Source organism: Pristiophorus japonicus, chromosome 14 (assembly GCF_044704955.1).
Source record: "Pristiophorus japonicus isolate sPriJap1 chromosome 14, sPriJap1.hap1, whole genome shotgun sequence".
Lineage (NCBI taxonomy): Eukaryota > Metazoa > Chordata > Chondrichthyes > Pristiophoridae > Pristiophorus > Pristiophorus japonicus.
This window is the reverse complement of record NC_091990.1, coordinates 66,694,151-66,714,031: the sequence shown is the minus strand read 5'-3', so window position 1 is coordinate 66,714,031 and position 19,881 is coordinate 66,694,151. Positions and strand designations below refer to the sequence as shown.

The following is a 19,881-nucleotide window of genomic DNA, read 5'->3' as shown; positions in this document are numbered from 1 at the left end:
AGGCCGATAAAGGCCACGAGTTCAGCAGTCGGGAGGTGCGTCACTGAGGCGTGAGTCCGGGGTCGGCGAGAGGCCGATAAAGGCCGTGAGTTCATCAGTCGGGAGGTGCGTCACTGAGGCGTGAGTCTGGGGTCGGCGAGAGGCTGATAAAGGCCACGAGTTCAGCAGTCGGGAGGTGCGTCACTGAGGCGTGAGTCCGGGGTCGGCGAGAGGCTGATAAAGGCCACGAGTTCAGCAGTCGGGAGGTGCGTCGCTGAGGCGTGAGTCCGGGGTCGGCGAGAGGCCGATAAAGGCCGTGAGTTCAGCAGTCGGGAGGTGCGTCACTGAGGCGTGAGTCCGGGGTCGAGGAGGCTGATAAAGGCCGCGAGTTCATCAGTCGGGAGGTGCGTCGCTGAGGCGTGAGTCCGGGGTCGGCGAGAGGCCGATAAAGGCCGTGAGTTCATCAGTCGGGAGGTGCGTCGCTGAGGCGTGAGTCCGGGGTCGAGGAGGCTGATAAAGGCCGCGAGTTCATCAGTCGGGAGGTGCGTCACTGAGGCGTGAGTCCGGGGTCGGCGAGAGGCCGATAAAGGCTGTGAGTTCATCAGTCGGGAGGTGCGTCACTGAGGCGTGAGTCCGGGGTCGGAGAGAGGCTGATAAAGGCCACGAGTTCAGCAGTCGGGAGGTGCGTCACTGAGGCGTGAGTCTGGGGTCGGCAAGAGGCTGATAAAGGCCACGAGTTCAGCAGTCGGGAGGTGCGTCACTGAGGCGTGAGTCCGGGGTCGGAGAGAGGCTGATAAAGGCCGTGAGTTCAGCAGTCGGGAGGTGCGTCACTGAGGCGTGAGTCTGGGGTCGGCAAGAGGCTGATAAAGGCCACGAGTTCAGCAGTCGGGAGGTGCGTCACTGAGGCGTGAGTCTGGGGTCGGCAAGAGGCTGATAAAGGCCACGAGTTCAGCAGTCGGGAGGTGCGTCACTGAGGCGTGAGTCTGGGGTCGAGGAGGCCGATAAAGGCCACGAGTTCAGCAGTCGGGAGGTGCGTCACTGAGGCGTGAGTCCAGGGTCGAGGAGGCCGATAAAGGCGTGATTGTGCAGCTACAGGGAGAAGGCAAAAAAGAAGTAGAAAGAAATAGAAAGGTGATGTCACAGCCAAGGGAGTAAGTGATTGGCTGGTGATTGGTGAATAGCTTTTCTTTTTTCTTTTCTATATCAGTGAGTAACATTTAGCATTGTTGTTGCCAATTTAAGTGTATCTAAGGGTTAAGTCATGGCAGGAGAGCTCGGACACATGTTATGCTCCTCCTGTACTATGTGGGAAATCAGGGACGCCTCCGGTGCCCCTGATGACTACGTGTGCGGGATGTGTATCCATCTCCAGCTCCTGATGAACCGCATTGCGGAACTGGAGCTGCGGGTGGATTCACTCTGGAGCATGTACGATGCTGAGAATGATGTGAATAGCACATTTAGTGAGTTGGTCTTACCGCAGGTAAAGGGTCCACAGCCAGATAGGGAATGGAAGACCAACAGGAAGAGCAGTGCAAGGAAGGTAGTGCAGGGATCCCCTGCGGTCATCCCCCTGCAAAACAGATACACCGCTTTGGGTACTGTTGGGGAGGATGACTCATCAGGGGAGAGCAGCAGCAGGCAAGTTCATGGCACCGTGGCTGGCTCTGCTGCACAGGAGGGCAGGAAAAAGAGTGGGAGAGCGATAGTGATAGGGGATTCAATTGTAAGGGGAATAGATAGGCATTTCTGCGGCCGAAACCGAGACTCCAGGATGGTATGTTGCCTCCCTGGTGCAAGGGTCAAGGATATCTCGGAGCGGGTGCAGGACATTCTGAAAAGGGAGGGTGAACAGCCAGTTGTCGTGGTGCATATAGGTACCGATGACATAGGTAAAAAACGGGATGTGGTCCTACAAGGCGAATTTAGGGAGCTAGGAGCTAAATTAAAAAGTAGGACTGCAAAAGTAGTAATCTCAGGATTGCTACCAGTGCCACGTGCTAGTCAGAGTAGGAATCGCAGGATAGCTCAGATGAATACGTGGCTTGAGGAGTGGTGCAGACGGGAGGGATTCAAATTCCTGGGACATTGGAACCGGTTCTGGGGGAGGTGGGACCAGTACAAACTGGACGGTCTGCATCTGGGCAGGAACGGAACCAATATCCTAGGGGGAGTGTTTGCTAGTGCTGTTGGGGAGAAGTTAAACTAATATGGCAGGGGGGTGGAAACCTATGCAAGGAGACAGAGGGAAATAGAATAGGGGCAGAAGCAAAAGATAGAAAGGAGAATAGTAAAAGTGGAGGGCAGAGAAACCCAAGGCAAAAGTCAAAAAGGGCCACATTACAGCAAAATTCTAAAGGGGCAAAGTGTGTTAAAAAAACAAGCTTGAAGGTTCTGTGCCTCATTGCGAAGAGTATTTGGAGTAAGGTGGATGAATTAACTGCGCAAGTAGCAGTTAACGGATACGATGTGATTGGCATCACGGAGACATGGCTCCAGGGTGACCAAGGCTGGGAACTCAACATCCAAGGGTATTCAGCATTTAGGAAGGATAGACAGAAAGGAAAAGGAGGCGGGGTGGCGTTGCTGGTTAAAGATGAAATCAATGCAATTGTAAGGAAGGACATTAGCTTGATCATGTGGAATCAGTATGGGTGGAGCTGCGGAATTCCAAAGGGCAGAAAACGCTAGTGGGTGTTGTGTATAGACCACCAAATAGTAGTAGTGAGGTTGGGGACAGCATCAAACAAGAAATAAGGGATGTGTGCAATAAAGGTACAGCAGTTATCATGGGCGACTTTAATCTACACATTGATTGGGCTAACCTAACTGGTAGCAATGCGGTGGAGGAGAATTTCCTGGAGTGTATTAGGGATGGTTTTCTGGACCAATATGTCGAGGAATCAACCAGAGAGCTGGCCATCCTAGACTGGGTATTGTGTAATGAGAAGGTACTAATTACCAATCTTGTTGTGCGAGGCCTCTTGTGGAAAAGTGACCATAATGTGGTAGAATTCCTTATTAAGATGGAGAGTGACAAAGTTAATTCGGAAACTAGGGTCCTGAACTTAAGGAAAGGTAACTTCGATGGTATGAGGCGTGAATCGGCTAGAATAGACTGGCAAATGATACTAAAAGGGTTGACGGTGGATAAGCAATGGCAAACATTTAAAGATCACATGGGTGAACTTCAGCAAATGTACATCCCTGTCGGGAGTAAAAATAAAACTGGGAAGGTGGCACAACCATGGCTAACAAAGGAAATTAAGGATCGTGTTAAAGCCAAGGAAGAGGCATTAAAATTGGTTAGAAAAAGCAACAAACCAGAGGACTGGGAGAAATTTAGAATTCAACAGAGAAGGACTAAGGGTTTCATTAAGAGGGGGAAAATAGAATACGAGAGGAAGCTTGCTGGGAATATAAAAACTGACTGCAAAAGCTTCTATAAATATGTGAAGAGAAAAAGATTTGTAAAGACAAACGTAGGTCCCTTGCAGTCGGATTCAGGTGAAATTATAATGGAGAACAAAGAAATGGCAGACCAATTGAACCAATACTTCGGTTCTGTCTTCACGAAGGAAGACACAAATAACCTTTCGGAAGTACTAAGGGACCGAGGGTCTAGTGAGAAGGAGGAACTGAAGGATATCCTTATTAGGCGGGAAATTGTGTTGGGGAAATTGATGGGATTGAAGACCGATAAATCCCCGGGGCCTAATAGTCTGCATCCCAGAGTGCTCAAGGAAGTGGCCCTAGAAATAGTGGATGCATTGGTGATCATTTTCCAACAGTCTATCGACTCTGGATCAGTTCCTATGGACTGGAGGGTAGCTAATGTAACACCACTTTTTAAAAAAGGAGGGAGAGAGAAAACGGGTAATTATAGACCGGTTAGCTTGACATCAGTCGTGGGGAAAATGTTGGAATCGATCATGAAGGACGAAATAGCAGCGCATTTGGAAAGCGGTGACAGGATCGGATCAAAGGGAAATCATGCTTGACGAATCTTCTGGAATTTTTTGAGGATGTAACTAGCAGAGTGGACAAGGGAGAACCAGTGGATGTGGTGTATTTGGACTTTCAGAAGGCTTTTGACAAGTTCCCGCACAAGAGATTGTTGTGCAAAATCAAAGCACATGGTATTGAGGGTAATATACTGACGTGGATAGAGAACTGGTTGGCAGACAGGAAGCAGTGAGTCGGGATAAACGGATCCTTTTCAGAATGGCAGGCAGTGACTAGTGGAGTGCCGCAGGGCTCAGTGCTGAAACTCCAGCTCTTTACAATATACATTAACGATTTTGATGAAGGAATAGAGTGTAATATCTCCAAGTTTGCAGATGACACTAAACTGGGTGGCGGAATGAGCTGTGAGGAGGACGCTAAGAGGCTGCAGGGTGACTTGGACAGGTTAGATGAGTGGGAAAATCCATGGCAATTGCAGTAAAATGTGGATAAATGTGAGGTTATCCATTTTGTGGGCAAAAACACGAAGGCAGAATATTATCTGAATGGCGGCAGACAAGGAAAAGGGGAGGTGCAATGAGACCTGGGTGTCATGGTTCATCAGTCACTGAAAGTGGGCACGCAGGTACAGTAGGCGGTAAAGAAGGCAACTGGTATGTTGGCCTTCATAGCTAGGGGATTTGAATATAGAAGCAGGGAGGTCTTACTGCAGTTGTACAGGGCCTTAGTGAGGCCTCACCTGGAATATTGTGTTCAGTTTTGGTCTCCTAGTCTGAGGAAGGATGTTCTTGTTATTGAGGGAGTGCAGACAAGGTTCACCAGGCTGATTCCAGGGGTGGCTGGGCTGTCATATGAGGAGAGACTGAATCAACTGGGCCTTTATTCACTGGAGTTTAGAAGGATGAGAGGGAATCTCATAGAAACATGTAAGATTCTGACGGGACTGGACAGGTTCGATGCGGGAAGAATGTTCCCGATGTTGGGGAAGTCCAGAACGAGGGGACATAGTCTTAGGATAAGGGGTAAGCCATTTAGGACTGAAATAAGGAGAAACTTCTTCACTCAGAGAGTTGTTAACCTGTGGAATTCCCTGCCGCAGAGAGCTGTTGATGCCAGTTCACTGGATATATTAAATAGGGAGTTAGATATGGCTCTTACGGTTTAGGGGATCACGGGTATGGAGAAAAAGCAGGAAAGGGGTACTGAGGTGAATGATCAGCCACGATCATATTGAATGGTGGTGCAGGCTCGAAGGGCTGAATGGCCTACTGCTGCACCTATTTTTCTATGTTTCTATGAACTTGTATTTATATAGCACCTTTCACATCCTCAGGACGTCCCAAAGCATTCCCCAGTCAACAGTTGCAGTGGTCAGTTTGTGTACAGCAAGGTGTCACAAACAGGAATGAAATGAGTAACTAGTTAATTTGTTTTGATGGTGTTGGCCCAGGACACGGAGAACATCCTTGCTTTTCTCTACCTGAAAAAAAGCCTCAACCGAAAGCCAGATTAATCCCTAAGTGAGGGAAACGCCACTGAGGTGGAGAAGCTGTAAAAATGAGAGGATGCAGATTCTAACACAAAGAGCCATACTTTGCTGAGGATGCACAATAGATTTTGTACTATGAGTTTAATGTTACGTTCACAAAATCCTCAGTGTCTCATCTAGTTACTGAAATCCATCTTGACCTGTCTTTGACACGGTTTGCCACACCAACCTTCTCCAACGCCTCTCCTCCGTTGTCCAGCTAGGTGGGGCTGACCTCACCTGGTTCCATTCTTACCTGTACAACTATAGCCGAGAATCACCTGCAATGTCTTCTCTCTCACTCCCACTCCGTTACCTCGAGTGCCCCAAGGATCTATCCTTGGTTCCCTCCTAGTTCTCATCTACAAGCCTCTCAATGACATCATCTGGAAACACAACGTCAGGTTCCATATATTGGCTGACAACACTCCGCTCTACCACACCACTCCTTCTCTCTACCCCTCCACTATCTCTGATTTGTCATGCTGCTTGTCTGACATCCAGTCCTGGACGTGCTGCAATTTCCCACAATTAAATATTGGGAAGACTGAAGCCATTGTCTTCAGTTCCCATCACAAACTCTGTTCCCTAGTCACTGACTACATCCCTCTCCCTGGCAACTGTCTGAGGCTGAACCCGACCATTGCCAACCATGGCGCCCTATATGACCCTGCAATGAGCTTCCGACCACATAACTACTCCATCACTAAGACCGACTACTTCCACCTCGGCAACATCACCTATCTCTGCTCCTGCCTCAGCCCATCTGCTTCTGAAACCCTCATTCATGCCTTTGTTATCTCTAGACTCAACTATCCTAATACACTCCTGCCTGTATTCTACCTCACACCAAGTCCCGTTCACTCATCCCCTCTGTGCTCACTGATCTACATTGGCTCTCGGTCCGGCAAAGCCTCAAATTTAAAATTATCATCCCTCCATGGTCTCAGTCCTCCCTCTGTAATCTCCTTCAGCCCTACAACTCGCCGAAATCTCTGTGTTCCTTCAATTCTAGCCTCTTGTGCATCTCCGATTTCCATCGCCCCACCCCTGGCAACAGTACCTTCAGCTGCCTAGACCCGAAACTCTGGAATTCCCTCTCCCAATCATTCTAATTTTCTACTTCTCTCTTCCCTCTTAAGATGCTCATTTAAAACCTACCCATCTGTACTAATAGTTTCTTATGTGGCTCGATGTCAAAAATTGTCTGATAATGCTCCTGTGAAGCGTCATGGGCTGTTTTACTATGTTAAAGGTGCTATATAAAGGCAAGTTGTGTTGTTGTTGTCCAGTCACACTGATAGGTCAATTGTCCAGTCACACTGATAGGTCAGTTGTCAAGTCACACTGATAGGTCAATTGTCCAGTCACACTGATAGGTCAGTTGTTCAGTCACACTGATAGGTCAATTGTCAGTTGATGTCCATTAGCTTTTTGGAGACAACGTACTCTCAACTTTCATCAACTGGCAGACTGAAGGCTGATCTGATAAGATTCCCTGAGTCGCTGAATGTCCCACATTGTAAATGTGTTTAATTCTCTCTAACACTGTTACGATTTCAAGAACCAAGAACATCCCCTCCAGCCTCCACTAATCTAAACCAAGAACACTTCCCCGAAGGCATTGGTCTCGACAGCAGTTCACCTGACCCATGAACAGGCTGAAATATTGGGCAGTGTGATTCATATGGTAAATCTTATAAAACATTGGTGAGGCCTCAACTGGAGGAGTATTATGTTCAATTCTGGGCACCACACTTTTGGAAGGCTGTTACGGCCTTGGGGAAGGTGCTGAGATTTACTAGACTGGTACCAGGGATGAAGTATTTCAGTTATGTGGAAAGGTTGGAGAAACTGGGATTGTTCTCCTTACAGCAGAGAAGGTTAAGAGGAGATCTGATTGAGATGTTCAAAATCCTGAAGTTTTGATGGAGTAAATAAGGAAAGACTGTTTCCAGTGGCAGAAAGATCAGTAACCAGAGGACACAGATTTAAGCTGATTGGTGGAACCAGAGGTGACACGAGGAATTTTGTTTCAGGCTACAACAACAACTTGCATTATATAGCGTCTTTAACACAGTAAAACAATCCAAGGCGCTTCATAGGAGCGTGATCAAATAAACTTGCAAAAGGGAATTGGATAAATATTTGAAGGGGGATAATTTTCAGGGCTATGGGGAAAGAGGAGGGGAGTGGGACTAATTGGATCGCTCTTTCAAAGAGACGGCACCGACACGATGGGCCGAATGGCCTCCTGTGCTGTATCCTTCGATGATATCACCATTAACCCAAACCCAAATACACTTCATATACAGAGATCATGTGGCGCAGCCTCTGTTTACAGATGTTGGAGATTTCAGCAGTGACCTTCTCATTAGTGTGTGACCCTGCCCTGCTAGTCACCTTTCATATGGAAATGATAAAGTATTCGAGAATCGGGGTGTCCGCAAGTAACTTGCTTTGCCCCAGACTGAGCTGCAATTGTCCACAATGCTGGACCGCAGCGGACTAGCTATAAATGGGCTCTTTCTCTTCTCTCTGTCTCTGTCCCCACCCCTCCCCTCTTCTGACATAGGACTAGTCCAAAAGGTCCAGGTGTTTCTGATCTGTCTGTTTGAAGGTACAAGGCACGAGGAAGTTGCAAATGATAAGTTTAGCGAAGGGATAAGGTTGAGACTTTCTGATGATTTAAAGTATCCCGCTTGGTTCAATAGGTTTAACAGAGCATCAAGGAAATCGATAAAAGGATAGTTGAAACTCCTTGAAATCCCACGAATGGAGGTTATAAACAAGGCTCTCCCCACCAAAATGAATGGTTTGGGAATGCCGACAGAATTTCATGAAATCTGAGGTAAGTGAGAATTGATGTTCATGTGACGGTGAGATGATATTATACTCCCTGTGGGTGTAAAGGATGTTTGGTGGCTGAGTACCCCACCGAGGTTACCCACCAGCCATTGCTACACTGCATCCACAGTTACTCTGTTCACTTAGCACAGACGATAAGTTACCTGTCTAATGAAATCTAACCTGTGATCACACAAATTAAATGGCTTCATAACTAGAAATAATTATTTGACCTGTAATGGTGAAGGAAAGCTTCCAGTGACAGCAAGGAAGGCAACAGCAGCAAAACCACATGAACCATTAACGCCACATATCATGGTAATAACTTCTCAGGATAGAAGTGGAAATTTGGCCTCATATTGTAATGGTATAATTTACTGAAAATAAGTTGTTACCTACAGTGAGTTGGTATCACAGTGCCTAGACTGAAGTGGGGCAAACCATTCAGCAATTAACTGTGATACAGAGGATTGCAGAAGATCAGTTCTGTGGCCACAATGCAATACCATGGGAACAGGAGGAGACCATTCAGACCTTCGAGCCTGCTCCAGCACTTAATTAGATCATGTCTGATCTGTATCTTAACTCCATTGTCCCAACTTTGCCCCATATCCCTTGATACCCATACCGAATAAATGGCAACCAATCTCAGTCTTGAAAACTTCAATTGACCCGCAGCAGCCAGTCTTTTGGGGGAGAGAGTTCCAGATTTATACAACCATTTATGTGAAGCAGTGCTTCCTGACATCACTCCTGAACGGCCCAGCTCTAATTTTAAAATTATGCCCTCTAGTTCCAGATTGTCGTAAAGACCCATCTGGTTCACTAATGTCCTTTAGGGAAGGAAATCTGCCGTCCTTACCCAGTCTGGTCTATATGTGACTCCAGACCCACTGCAATGTGGTTGACCCTTTAACTGCCCTCTGAAATGGCCCAGCGAGACACTCAGTTGTACACAACCGCTACGTAAAACTATATTAAGATTAAAACCAGATGGACCATCCGGCATAGACCACGGCACTGGATTCGAAAACGACAACGGCACACTCAGCTCAGTTCATCCTGTAAAGTGCTCCTCACTAACATCTGGGGACTTGTGCCACAATTGGGAGAGCTGTCCCACAGACTGGTCAAGCAACAGCCTGATAGAGTCATACTCCCAGAATCATAACTTTCAGTCAATGTCCCAGACTTGTCCATCACTATCCCTGGGTGTGTCCTGTCCCAACGGCAGGACTGACCCACCAGAGGTGGCGGCACAGTGGTATACAGTCGGGAGGGAGTGGTCCCGGGAGTCCTCAACATTGACTCTGGACCGCATGAAGTCTCATGGCTTCAGGTCAAACATGGGCAAGGAAACCTCCTGCTGATTACCACCTACTGCCCTCCCAGCTTGTGAATCAGTGCTCCTCCATGTTCAACACCACTTGGAAGAAGCACTGAGGGTAGCAAGGGCACAGAATATACTTTGGGTGGGGGACTTCAATGTCTATCACCAAGAGTGGCTCGGTAGCACCACTACTGACTGAGCTGGCCGATGCCTGAAGGACATAGCAGCCAGACTGGGCCTACAACAGGTGGTGAGAGAACCTACTTGACCTCATCCTCACCAATCTACCCCTCATCACCGGCGCAGCAGAATGGGACGCTACGGGTTACTGCTGTCTCTAACCCCCCGTGGAATTTAGCAGGAGTCATTCGCGCTGGCCCCTGGTCGAAAAGATGTTTGCGCCCCCTGGGGGCGTTAGTGAGAGTCGCAAATGACCTGAATTTCTGTCACTTTCTGACTATGAATCCAAAGTCCAGTGGTTCTGCATCTGTAACATAATGTCATGCATCACTGTGACGGCTGTGTAAATGTTTTGAATGCATTACCAGTGTGACACTGGGTGATGCACTGTTCCCAAAGTATTACTAGTGTGATACAAGAGGTGAGATAGTTCTTGCTGGGCAGGTCCAGCGTACTTTAGGTGCAGTGTGCTTGAGCAGACCGAACTTCTCACACTTTTCCTCCCAGACTATTTGCATGGACTGGGGAGCATGGGACCTATACTGCCTGCACCTGAAGCACGTTGCAATGGAAGCACAGCTGAGTATCAGGCCATCAAGTTGAGGATAGAGATCAGCAGCCAAGGTGTCTCTAAACAGCCTTCGACCCGGCCCCAGGATCCTGTTGGCACAGATCCTGCAACAAGCCATGGTGTCAGATTTAATTCATACAGCTGCACTGAATCCCAACACGTATATTAATACTATCGCTCGCACTGACCCAGCTCATTAATACTATCGCTCACACTGACACAGCTCATTAATACTATCGCTTACGCTGAGCCTGCTCATTAATACTATCGCTCGCACTGACCCAGCTCATTAATACTATCGCTCGCACCGCCCCAGCTCGTTAATACTATCGTTCGCACTGACCCAGCTCATTAATACTATCACTCGCACTGCCCCAGTTCATTAATACTATCGCTCGGACTGACCCAGTTCATTAATACTATCGCTCGCACAGCCCCAGCTCATTAATACTATCACTCGCACAGCCCCAGTTCATTCATACTGTCGCTCATATTGACCCAGCTCATTAATACTATCGCTCAGACAGACTCAGCTCATTAATACTATCGCTCGGACTGACACAGCTCATTAATACTATCGCTCGGACTGACACAGCTCATTAATACTATCGCTCGCACAGCCCCAGCTCATTAATAGTATCGCTCGCACTGAACCAGCTAATTAATACTATCGCTCGGACTGATCCAGCTCATTAATACTATTGCTCGCACTGACCCAACTCAGTAATACTATCGTTTGGACTGACCCTCCCAGCTCATTAATACCATCGCTCGGACGGACCCAGCTCATTAATACTATCGCTCGGACTGACCCAGCTCATTAATACTATGGCTCGCACAGCCCCAGCTCATTAATACTATCGCTCGCACAGCCCCAGCTCATAAATACTATCACTTGGACTGACCCAGCTCATTAATACTATCGCTCGCACTGACCCAGCTCATTAATACTATCGCTCGCACTGACCCAGCTCATTAATACTATCACTCGCTCATTAATACTATTGCTCGCACTGACCCAGCTCATTAATGCTATCGCTCGTACCGCCCCACTTCATTAATACTTTCGCTCGCACTGACCCAGCTCATTAATAGTATCGCTCGGACTGACCCAGCTCATTAATACTAGCGCTCGCACTGACCCAGCTCATTAATACTATCGCTCACACAGCACAAGCTCATTAATACTATCGCTCGGACTGACCCAGCTCATTAATACTATCGCTCGGACTGACCCAGCTGAATAATACTATCGCTCACACTGACCCAGCTCATTAATATTATCGCTCGCATAGCCCCAGCTCATTAATACTATCACTCGCACTGACCCAGCTCATTAATACTATCGCCGGCACTGACCCAGCTCATTATTACTATCGCTCGCACAGCACCAGCTCATTAATACTATCGCTCGGACTGACCCAGCTCATTAATACTATCGCTTGGACTGACCCAGCTCATTAATACTATCGCTCGCACTGACCCAGCTCATTAATACTATCGCTCGCACTGACCCAGTTCATTAATACTATCGCTCGGACTGACCCAGCTCATTAATACTATCGGTCGGACTGACCCAGCTCATTAATACGATCGCTTGGACTGACACAGCTCATTAATACTATCGCTTGGACTGACCCAGCTCATTAATACGATCGCTCGGACTGACCCAGCTCATTAATACTATCGCTTGCACTGACCCAGCTCATTAATACTATCGCTCGCACTGACCGAGTTCATTAATACTATCGCTCGGGCTGACTCAGCTCATTAATACTATTGCTCACACTGACCCAACTCATTAATACTATCGCTCGCACTGACCCAGCTCATTAATACTATCGCTCGCACAGCCCCAGCTCATTAATATTATCGCTCGCACTGACCCAGCTCATTAATACTATCGTTCGCACTGACCCAGCTCATTAATACTATCGCTCGCACTGACCCAGCTCATTAATACTATCACTCGCTCATTAATACTATTGCTCGGACTGACCCATCTCATTAATGCTATCGCTCGTACCGCCCCACTTCATTAATACTTTCGCTCGCACTGACCCAGCTCATTAATAGTATCGCTCGGACTGACCCAGCTCATTAATACTAGCGCTCGCACTGACCCAGCTCATTAATACTATCGCTCACACAGCACAAGCTCATTAATACTATCGCTCGGACTGACCCAGCTCATTAATACTATCGCTCGGACTGACACAGCTGAATAATACTATCGCTCACACTGACCCAGCTCATTAATATTATCGCTCGCATAGCCCCAGCTCATTAATACTATCACTCGCACTGACCCAGCTCATTAATACTATCGCTGGCACTGACCCAGCTCATTATTACTATCGCTCGCACAGCACCAGCTCATTAATACTATCGCTCGGACTGACCCAGCTCATTAATACTATCGCTTGGACTGACCCAGCTCATTAATACTATCGCTCGCACTGACCCAGCTCATTAATACGATCGCTTGGACTGACACAGCTCATTAATACTATCGCTTGGACTGACCCAGCTCATTAATACTATCGCTCGGACTGACCCAGCTCATTAATACTATCGCTTGCACTGACCCAGCTCATTAATCCTATCGCTCGCACTGACCGAGTTCATTAATACTATCGCTCGGGCTGACTCAGCTCATTAATACTATTGCTCACACTGACCCAACTCATTAATACTATCGCTCGCACTGACCCAGCTCATTAATACTATCGCTCACACAGCCCCAGCTCATTAATATTATCGCTCGCACTGACCCAGCTCATTAATACTATCGTTCGCACTGACCCAGCTCATTAATACTATCGCTCGCACTGACCCAGCTCATTAATACTATCACTCGCTCATTAATACTATTGCTCGGACTGACCCATCTCATTAATTCGATCGCTCGCACTGACCCAGCTCATTAATACTATCGCTCACACTGACCCAGCTCATTAATACCATCGCTTGCACAGCCCCAGCTCATTAATACTATCGCTCGCACTGACCCAGCTCATTAATACTATCGCTCGCACTGACCCAGCTCATTAATACTATCGCTCGCACAGCCCCAGCTCATTAATACTGTCGCTCGCACTGACCCAGCTCATTAATACTATCGCTCGGTCTGACCCAACTCATTAATACTATCGCTCGCACTGACCCAGCTCATTAATACTGTCGCTCGCACTGACCCAGCTCATTAATACTGTCGCTCGCACTGACCCAGCTCATTAATACGCTCGCTCGCACTGACCCAGCTCATTAATACTATCGCTCGCACTGACCCAGCTCATTAATACTATCGCTCGCACAGCTCCAGCTCATTAATATTATCGCTCGCACTGACCCAGCTCATTAATACTATCGCTCGCACTGACCCAGCTCATTAATACTATCGCTCGCACTGACCCAGCTCATTAATACTATCGCTCGCACAGCCCCAGCTCATTAATACTGTCACTCGCACTGACCCAGCACATTAATACTATCGTTCATACTGACCCAGCTCATTAATACTACCGCTCGCACTGACCCAGCTCATTAATACAACCGCTCGCACTGACCCAGCTCATTAATACTATTGCTCGGACTGACCCAGCTCATTAATACTATCGCTCGCACTGACCCAGCTCATTAATACTATCGCTCGCACAGCCCCAGCTGAATAATACTATCGCTCACACTGACCCAGCTCATTAATACTATCGCTCGCATAGCCCCAGCTCATTAATACTATCGCTCGGACCGACCCAGCTCATGAATAATATCGCTCGCACCGACCCAGCTCATTAATACTATCGCTCGGACTGACCCAGCTCATTAATACTATCGCTCGGACTGACCCAGCTCATTATTACGATCGCTCGGACTGACCCAGCTCATTAATACTATCGCTTGCACTGACCCAGCTCATTAATACTATCGCTCGCACTGACCGAGTTCATTAATACTATCGCTCGGGCTGACTCAGCTCATTAATACTATTGCTCACACTGACCCAACTCATTAATACTATCGCTCGCACTGACCCAGCTCATTAATACTATCGCTCGCACAGCCCCAGCTCATTAATATTATCGCTCGCACTGACCCAGCTCATTAATACTATCGTTCGCACTGACCCAGCTCATTAATACTATCGCTCGCACTGACCCAGCTCATTAATGCTATCGCTCGTACCGCCCCACTTCATTAATACTTTCGCTCGCACTGACCCAGCTCATTAATAGTATCGCTCGGACTGACCCAGCTCATTAATACTATCGCTCGGACTGACCCAGCTCATTAATACTATCGCTCACACTGACCCAGCTCATTAATACTATCGCTCGCACAGCACAAGCTCATTAATACTATCGCTCGGACTGACCCAGCTCATTAATACTATCGCTCGGACTGACCCAGCTGAATAATACAATCGCTCACACTGACCCAGCTCATTAATATTATCGCTCGCATAGCCCCAGCTCATTAATACTATCACTCGCACTGACCCAGCTCATTAATACTATCGCTGGCACTGACCCAGCTCATTATTACTATCGCTCGCACAGCACCAGCTCATTAATACTATCGCTCGGACTGACCCAGCTCATTAATACTATCGCTTGGACTGACCCAGCTCATTAATACTATCGCTCGCACTGACCCAGCTCATTAATACTATCGCTCGCACTGACCCAGTTCATTAATACTATCGCTCGGACTGACCCAGCTCATTAATACTATCGCTCGGACTGACCCAGCTCATTAATACGATCTCTTGGACTGACACAGCTCATTAATACTATCGCTTGGACTGACCCAGCTCATTAATACGATCGCTCGGACTGACCCAGCTCATTAATACTATCGCTCGGACTGACCCAGCTCATTAATACGATCGCTTGGACTGACACAGCTCATTAATACTATCGCTTGGACTGACCCAGCTCATTAATACGATCGCTCGTACCGCCCCACTTCATTAATACTTTCGCTCGCACTGACCCAGCTCATTAATAGTATCGCTCGGACTGACCCAGCTCATTAATACTATCGCTCGGACTGACCCAGCTCATTAATACTATGGCTCGCACAGCCCCAGCTCATTAATACTATCGCTCGCACAGCCCCAGCTCATAAATACTATCACTTGGACTGACCCAGCTCATTAATACTATCGCTCGCACTGACCCAGCTCATTAATACTATCGCTCGCACTGACCCAGCTCATTAATACTATCAGTCGCTCATTAATACTATTGCTCGCACTGACCCAGCTCATTAATGCTATCGCTCGTACCGCCCCACTTCATTAATACTTTCGCTCGCACTGACCCAGCTCATTAATAGTATCGCTCGGACTGACCCAGCTCATTAATACTAGCGCTCGCACTGACCCAGCTCATTAATACTATCGCTCACACAGCACAAGCTCATTAATACTATCGCTCGGACTGACCCAGCTCATTAATACTATCGCTCGGACTGACCCAGCTGAATAATACAATCGCTCACACTGACCCAGCTCATTAATATTATCGCTCGCATAGCCCCAGCTCATTAATACTATCACTCGCACTGACCCAGCTCATTAATACTATCGCTGGCACTGACCCAGCTCATTATTACTATCGCTCGCACAGCACCAGCTCATTAATACTATCGCTCGGACTGACCCAGCTCATTAATACTATCGCTTGGACTGACCCAGCTCATTAATACTATCGCTCGCACTGACCCAGCTCATTAATACTATCGCTCGCACTGACCCAGTTCATTAATACTGTCGCTCGGACTGACCCAGCTCATTAATACTATCGCTCGGACTGACCCAGCTCATTAATACGATCGCTTGGACTGACACAGCTCATTAATACTATCGCTTGGACTGACACAGCTCATTAATACTATCGCTTGGACTGACCCAGCTCATTAATACGATCGCTCGGACTGACCCAGCTCATTAATACTATCGCTCGGACTGACCCAGCTCATTAATACGATCGCTCGGACTGACCCAGCACATTAATACTATCGCTCGGACTGACCCAGCTCATTAATACTATGGCTCGCACAGCCCCAGCTCATTAATACTATCGCTCGCACAGCCCCAGCTCATAAATACTATCACTTGGACTGACCCAGCTCATTAATACTATCGCTCGCACTGACCCAGCTCATTAATACTATCGCTCGCACTGACCCAGCTCATTAATACTATCAGTCGCTCATTAATACTATTGCTCGCACTGACCCAGCTCATTAATGCTATCGCTCGTACCGCCCCACTTCATTAATACTTTCGCTCGCACTGACCCAGCTCATTAATAGTATCGCTCGGACTGACCCAGCTCATTAATACTAGCGCTCGCACTGACCCAGCTCATTAATACTATCGCTCACACAGCACAAGCTCATTAATACTATCGCTCGGACTGACCCAGCTCATTAATACTATCGCTCGGACTGACCCAGCTGAATAATACAATCGCTCACACTGACCCAGCTCATTAATATTATCGCTCGCATAGCCCCAGCTCATTAATACTATCACTCGCACTGACCCAGCTCATTAATACTATCGCTGGCACTGACCCAGCTCATTATTACTATCGCTCGCACAGCACCAGCTCATTAATACTATCGCTCGGACTGACCCAGCTCATTAATACTATCGCTTGGACTGACCCAGCTCATTAATACTATCGCTCGCACTGACCCAGCTCATTAATACTATCGCTCGCACTGACCCAGTTCATTAATACTATCGCTCGGACTGACCCAGCTCATTAATACTATCGCTCGGACTGACCCAGCTCATTAATACGATCGCTTGGACTGACACAGCTCATTAATACTATCGCTTGGACTGACCCAGCTCATTAATACGATCGCTCGGACTGACCCAGCTCATTAATACTATCGCTTGCACTGACCCAGCTCATTAATACTATCGCTCGCACTGACCGAGTTCATTAATACTATCGCTCGGGCTGACTCAGCTCATTAATACTATTGCTCACACTGACCCAACTCATTAATACTATCGCTCGCACTGACCCAGCTCATTAATACTATCGCTCGCACAGCCCCAGCTCATTAATATTATCGCTCGCACTGACCCAGCTCATTAATACTATCGTTCGCACTGACCCAGCTCATTAATACTATCGCTCGCACTGACCCAGCTCATTAATACTATCACTCGCTCATTAATACTATTGCTCGGACTGACCCATCTCATTAATGCTATCGCTCGTACCGCCCCACTTCATTAATACTTTCGCTCGCACTGACCCAGCTCATTAATAGTATCGCTCGGACTGACCCAGCTCATTAATACTAGCGCTCGCACTGACCCAGCTCATTAATACTATCGCTCACACAGCACAAGCTCATTAATACTATCGCTCGGACTGGCCCAGCTCATTAATACTATCGCTCGGACTGACACAGCTGAATAATACTATCGCTCACACTGACCCAGCTCATTAATATTATCGCTCGCATAGCCCCAGCTCATTAATACTATCACTCGCACTGACCCAGCTCATTAATACTATCGCTGGCACTGACCCAGCTCATTATTACTATCGCTCGCACAGCACCAGCTCATTAATACTATCGCTCGGGCTGACTCAGCTCATTAATACTATTGCTCACACTGACCCAACTCATTAATACTATCGCTCGCACTGACCCAGCTCATTAATACTATCGCTCGCACTGACCCAGCTCATTAATACTATCACTCGCTCATTAATACTATTGCTCGGACTGACCCATCTCATTAATTCTATCGCTCGCACTGACCCAGCTCATTAATACTATCGCTCACACTGACCCAGCTCATTAATACCATCGCTCGCACAGCCCCAGCTCATTAATACTATCGCTCGCACTGACCCAGCTCATTAATACTATCGCTCGCACTGACCCAGCTCATTAATACTATCGCTCGCACAGCCCCAGCTCATTAATACTGTCGCTCGCACTGACCCAGCTCATTAATACTATCGCTCGGTCTGACCCAACTCATTAATACTATCGCTCGCACTGACCCAGCTCATTAATACTGTCGCTCGCACTGACCCAGCTCATTAATACTGTCGCTCGCACTGACCCAGCTCATTAATACGCTCGCTCGCACTGACCCAGCTCATTAATACTATCGCTCGCACTGACCCAGCTCATTAATACTATCGCTCGCACAGCCCCAGCTCATTAATATTATCGCTCGCACTGACCCAGCTCATTAATACTATCGCTCGCACTGACCCAGCTCATTAATACTATCGCTCGTACTGACCCAGCTCATTAATACTATCGCTCACACTGACCCAGCTCATTAATACTATCGCTCGCACAGCCCCAGCTCATTAATACTGTCACTCGCACTGACCCAGCACATTAATACTATCGTTCATACTGACCCAGCTCATTAATACTACCGCTCGCACTGACCCAGCTCATTAATACAACCGCTCGCACTGACCCAGCTCATTAATACTATCGCTCGGACTGACCCAGCTCATTAATACTATCGCTCGCACTGACCCAGCTCATTAATACTATCGCTCGCACAGCCCCAGCTGAATAATACTATCGCTCACACTGACCCAGCTCATTAATACTATCGCTCGCATAGCCCCAGCTCATTAATACTATCGCTCGGACCGACCCAGCTCAAGAATAATATCGCTCGCACCGACCCAGCTCATTAATACTATCGCTCGGACTGACCCAGCTCATTAATACTATCGCTCGGACTGACCCAGCTCATTAATACGATCGCTTGGACTGACACAGCTCATTAATACTATCGCTTGGACTGACCCAGCTCATTAATACGATCGCTCGGGCTGACTCAGCTCATTAATACTATTGCTCACACTGACCCAACTCATTAATACTATCGCTCGCACTGACCCAGCTCATTAATACTATCGCTCGCACAGCCCCAGCTCATTAATATTATCGCTCGCACTGACCCAGCTCATTAATACTATCGTTCGCACTGACCCAGCTCATTAATACTATCGCTCGCACTGACCCAGCTCATTAATGCTATCGCTCGTACCGCCCCACTTCATTAATACTTTCGCTCGCACTGACCCAGCTCATTAATAGTATCGCTCGGACTGACCCAGCTCATTAATACTAGCGCTCGCACTGACCCAGCTCATTAATACTATCGCTCACACAGCACAAGCTCATTAATACTATCGCTCGGACTGACCCAGCTCATTAATACTATCGCTCGGACTGACCCAGCTGAATAATACTATCGCTCACACTGACCCAGCTCATTAATATTATCGCTCGCATAGCCCCAGCTCATTAATACTATCACTCGCACTGACCCAGCTCATTAATACTATCGCTGGCACTGACCCAGCTCATTATTACTATCGCTCGCACAGCACCAGCTCATTAATACTATCGCTCGGACTGACCCAGCTCATTAATACTATCGCTTGGACTGACCCA

The 19,881-nt window shown here is 47.6% G+C and overlaps 1 pseudogene; it reads left to right on the top strand.

Moving 5' to 3' along the window:
• LOC139279601 (uncharacterized) overlaps positions 1-19,881 on the top strand; it is a 131,363-nt pseudogene that overhangs the window by 96,335 nt on the left and 15,147 nt on the right.